Consider the following 5617-nt stretch of genomic DNA (forward strand, 5'->3'; position numbering starts at 1 on the left):
CCAAACTGATTTTTCTCTTATGATACCTTAGCATTCTGAAACTGATGGAAATCATTCAAAGTTAGTTTAAGGAGCTTAGAAAGAAAGCAACTGGACTTCTTTAAGTTTCTTGAAAACGTTTCACCTCTCATCCATGAAGCTTCTTCAGTTTTAAAACCAAAATGTGGAGAGTCCCAAGTATTTAATCCCTGGTGGGAGTTGTCCCTTAAGAGTTGTCACTATTGATCATCTGGCTCACCACATGAGCCACGGTGTGAAAAAAGGCGTCGGTCATTATCAACAGAAGTTTCAGGTGAGGGATCTCAAAACTGCATTATAGGTGGCAGACAGTTGGTGTTGCAAAGTCTGTTCAAAGATTTTTCATTCAGTGGACACAGATGGCCCCTTTCGCTTCTCTTTCAAACCATCTGTCTTCTCTGTCCAAAGTGTGAACATCAGCATCCTTAAAAGTGTGACCTTTATCCTTTAGATGATGCAGCTAAGTCTTGTTGCTCTCCATAAAATCAGCTCAGCTCTATGTCCCGACTGTGGATCCAAGGCACAAACTCTTGGGAACAAGTCGGCTTTGTCTGCATCTTAGGTTAAAGTGGAGGTAGTTTCTATAGTCCGTTGGTTTTCTTGATTCCCTTTCATATTAAAGCAACAGTTGCAGTTTTTTCCTCCCAAAGTACGAGGCAATATTTCTGTGTAAGTTCTCAGTCATCCAGGTCATTGTAGTCCAAAGAGCTTAGAAAGAAGGTGTGTGGACTTTCTTGAAGACATTTCACACCTTGGTTGTGGTGAGGCACATGTGGGTCAACAACCCTCTTCAAAGGACAACTCTCACTAGAGATTAAATAGTTGGGATTCTCTTTTTTTTTTCTTTTAGAACTAAAGAAGCCGCTGAAGAAGCTGCCCAGGTAAGAAGTGAAACGTCTTCTAGAAACTTAGGTAGAAGAAGAAACCAGTCACTATCTTTCTAAGCTCCTTAGGCTACATAACCTGGATGACTGAGAATTTACACAGACATTCAAAATTTGTTATTTTAGAGTTTTCCTCATTATGCTTCACTGGATTGTGACAGAATAAGAAATAGGAAATTTGGTACTAAAAAGTATAACTCTGAGAAACTTTAACACCTTCTAATAATATACTAGCTGATTATAAAAATCATTAGAGTTAGGATTTTCCCATCCAATCATCCATTTTTATTTAACCATTTGGGAGTCCATCTCAGGTCCCACAGAGAGAGAGGCAGGGTCCACCCTGGATAGGTTGATGGCCCATGAAAGTGTTGACAAATAGATGTGAATGATGTCTGTCTCTATGTCCAATTCAGAATCACCAGTTAAGCTAAAATATATGTTTGGACTAAAACTATTAAAAAAAAAATTAACTAAAAGATTCACTCTGGAAACTAAGTTTAGGTAACCTGAACTGAAAATAAAATAAAAACCAAGAAGAAAAGATGAAACTAAACTCTGGACCAAATCTTCTGGGATACGAGATGATAGGAGCAGCAGAGCAATGTGTTGGGGAATTCTTAGAACTCTGCTTTCACTTGCTCAGTGCAGTTCAAGGATGTTCAAAACCTCAACTTTCTGCCGCTGCTATGTTATCATCATTGGGACGACACAGTGGCGCAGAGGTTAACACAGTGGCCTCACATCTGATCATCTAAAAAATTATTATTATTATTATCATGAATTGGTGGATTTGTATGAAAAGTTTACTAACACAGGGCTTGGCCCAGCATAGTGATTAACTTGTGGAGTTGGTGTGGATTCAAAAGTTTTGGAAGAACTTTATCAACATAAAACAGACCAATGTTAAAAATACACTGGGAAAAATGAGAGACAGCAAGAAAATATTACAAACTGATCCTGATACAGATATGCCATCCTTAACACCATCCTTCCACACAAACTGGTGGCCAAGCTACAAGACCTGGGGCTTCCATACAGCACCTGCATGTGGATCAATAGCTTCCTCTCGGGCCGTAGACAGAGAGTCAGAGTTGGCCATCACACATCCTCAGCCCTGAGTCTCAGCACTGGCTCACCCCAGGGCTGTGTGCTCAGTCCACTGCTCTACTCTCTCTACACACACGACTGCACTCCTCGCCACCACAGCAACATCTTTGTGAAATTTGCAGATGACACCACAGTGGTGGGGCTCATTTCCAAGGGAGACGAGTCTACGTACAGAGACGAGGTGGAGCAGCTGACGTCATGGTGTAAGGCCAATAACCTCCTCCTCAACACTTCAAAAACCAAAGAACTCATAATAGACTTCAGAAGGAAAAAGGCAGAGATCCAACCACTATTCATAAATGGGGACTGTGTAGAAAGGGTGGCAAGCTTCCGCTTCCTGGGAGTCAATATAGAGGAGAACCTTTCCTGGAGTGTGAACACCTCCGAGCTGCTGAAAAAGGCCCAACAGAGACTATACTTCCTGAGAATTCTCAGGAGGAATAACATCACACAGAAACTGCTGGTGTCCTTCTACAGAGCCACCATTGAGAGTGTTCTAACTTACTGCATATGCATCTGGTACACTAGCTGCACAGGGGCTCAGAGGAAAGCACTCCAAGGGATCATTAACACCGCCCAAAAGATCACTGGCTGCCCTCTCCCCACACTGGAAGTTCTACACAACGCCCACTGTTTTAAAAAGGCCCAAAACATCATAAAAGACACCTCACATCCTGGCCACTCCCTGTTCGAACTGTTGCCCTCAGGCAGACGGTACAGGGCAATCAGAGCAAGGACTAATAGACTCAAACACAGCTGTTATCCAACTGCAATAACACATCTGAATACTACAAAAAAATGTCCATCACGCCACTCTTGTGTTAATCTATGCACGGTCTGAAGCATGTGTGTGGGAATGTATGTGAATGTTTTACTGTTATATCTTATTAGTATTTTAAGTATTCTATCTATTTTATTTATTGAATTTTATTGTTTTATTTATATTTGATATTGCTAGGGATGATGCAATGATCGGGGACCATTCTTAATTTCGTTGTTCTCATGACAATGACAATAAAGTTTCTGATTCTGATTCTGCTTCTGGATCCAGGAACTCAATTTGAGCATCCAGGGGACTTCTCTTGTATTGTTTCTTTCTATTCTTTTGGACCAACAGCGGTCACTAAATACACTATAAACTGAAGTATGAACCCGTTGAATACATCTCTGTGCAGGTTAACTTTTAAGGTTTAGCTTAATTATTTTCTTTCAAGACCCGAGCTGTCAGTGTTTATACCAAAGGCAGGTTCTTAAAAGTATAGTGATGATATTTTGCAAAACAAGCCTTTAATTTTGATTTTCCTTAATACTTCAAGGCCCAATTGTCAACATCGAATTAAAGTCTTGACACTCAAAAGTCTGACTAAAAGGCACATTTTTTTCTTCCACTATAAAATGACTGAATGTTTTTCCTTTCTTTTGGGCTTTTTAGCCTTTATTTGATACACTCAAAAGAAGTCAGAAAAGCTTGGGGGAAGAGTAGGGGAGAGACATACAGTAAATTAACTTGGGCACATTCATACCCAGCCCTCACCAATAGCCTGACAGCACAGGACAGATATTTTTTTAGAGCCTGGCTTTTATCCTGTAGTTTGCTTGAAAACAACAACAACAACAACAACAACAACAAACCCCAACCCATTGCAACTCAATTTTATTAATAGTACCAACTGATGATGATAGCCACCTCAAGGACCTTTATATTTTAATTACAGATCCTGCAGTATTAGAACAAGAATACCTACAATCAATCAATGTGAGACAGAGTAGACAAAAGTTAGTAATATGTAGTAGGGACATATGGAACAAGTGGAGAAGAAATGCTCAGTCCATCATGGATTAACACTTCTGTTAGAGATTGGTCACATGATCAAGTCCTTTATCATAAAGGGAAATAATATACAGGTCTTCAGATGCAGGTTAACCTGCCAACACCACACCCTGATGTAAACACTTCCACAAAACATAATACAAAATACTAAATCCAGCTACAATACCACAGTTGCCTCTGAGTGTGGTACAATCTTCTTCTTCCAGCTGCTCCCTATACACACAGCAGATTATCTACCTCCACCTCATCTTGTCCCTAGCATCCTCCTCTGTTACACCAACCCTCTGAATGTTCTCCATCACTAGACCCATCTTCTCCGTGGTCTTCCTCTTTTCCTTCTTCCTGGGAGCTCCATCTACAACATCCTTTGTCTAATAAATTCACTATCCCTCCTCTGTCATGTACCTCTACATACCTTTTTGTCTCCAAACCGCTCAACCTGAGCTGCCTCTCTTATGTACTCATTATTAATCCTGACTATCGTGGTGACTCCCAATGAAAATCTCAAATTTTACCAACTCCAGTTTGGCATCCTGGTTCTCTGTCAGTGCCATCGTCTCCAAACCATAAATCATAGCAGGTCTCACTATCATCTCATAAACCTTAGTTTTACTTTTGCTGTTATCTCCACCATCTCCACCCAGCCTGCACTCTCTTGTACACGGTTTGTTGCTTTGGATGGTCAACCCCAAATTTAAACTTATCTGCCTTCACTATTTCTCCTCCTTGCAGCTTCACTGTTACTCCTGTCTCCTTCTCATTCACACATGTATTGTGTCTTGCTTCTACTGTCTTTCATTCTTCTCTCCAGAGAATATCTCCACCTTTCCAGGCTCTCGTCCACCTGCTCCCTACTCTCACCACAGATCACTCATCTGCAAACATCATAGGTAATTCCTAGGAGACTCCTGTCTGACCTCATCTGTCAGTCTGTCCATAACCACTGTAGCGCTTGCTTCCTCTATACTAATTCTTTGCACATCACTAACTTTCTTCCTTCTCTCCTCCTCTCTCATTTTTATCATTCATCAGCTTCTCGAAGTACTCCTTCCATCTTCTCAGCACACTCTCTTCACTCCTTAGTACACTTCCATCTCCATCCAATCATCCTAACCAGCTGCACATCCTTTCAGCTCGATCTCTGCCTTTTCTCCTTCCTTAGTGTCCAGGCTCACATTAAACTCATTATATGTCTTTTCCTTTGCCACCACCCCTGTCTACTCCCTTCATCTCATTTTGTCTTTGCTGAGCTCTTCCTTTGAAAACTTTACTGAATTTCCTTGTTCTACCACCAAATCTCCTTGTCCTCTGTCCAAAATACCTTCTAGACACTGAGTGTAGTATAACTTCTGTTAGTATTAGCTTACCAAAAACGCACAGACACACACCCTCAAGACAGTTGCTTTAGCAAGCAAAATAAATTAAAGAAATGCTGTCTCATTTATGCTAGCTGAGCTCCTACCTGCAACACCTGATTGAACCTACACAAAGGACAAGTGCTTGTTTTTGCCAAAATAAAAGCATGTAACTATTCACAGCAGTTGTTTTTCACTAAAAATGGCTACCAGAGTTTCTTACTGGGAAGGTGAACTGCAGCAGATGCCAGCTGTCTGTATTAATTTAAGGATTGAGAGAAGAGGTAGTTGCTGTATGAAGATCAGGTATTACTGAAGCAGCACATTCCCACAATGCTTAGAGGAGGAAGGAGGGTTTACACAAAAGAGGCTGGGATTTGTTTTAAAACACTCCCTCCCTCCCTCCCTCATCAGCTCCA

The 5617-nt window shown here is 41.0% G+C and overlaps 1 long non-coding RNA gene across 3 annotated transcripts in view; it reads right to left on the minus strand.

The window, feature by feature from the left end:
* Positions 1-5617, minus strand: part of LOC146687440 (uncharacterized) — a 38714-nt gene that overhangs the window by 32202 nt on the left and 895 nt on the right. The window lies entirely within an intron of this gene.

This window comes from Copadichromis virginalis, linkage group LG18 (assembly GCF_057382275.1).
Source record: "Copadichromis virginalis isolate Kocher_CV1m ecotype Utaka linkage group LG18, C_Virginalis_male_GT1.1, whole genome shotgun sequence".
Taxonomy (NCBI): Eukaryota; Metazoa; Chordata; class Actinopteri; order Cichliformes; family Cichlidae; genus Copadichromis; species Copadichromis virginalis.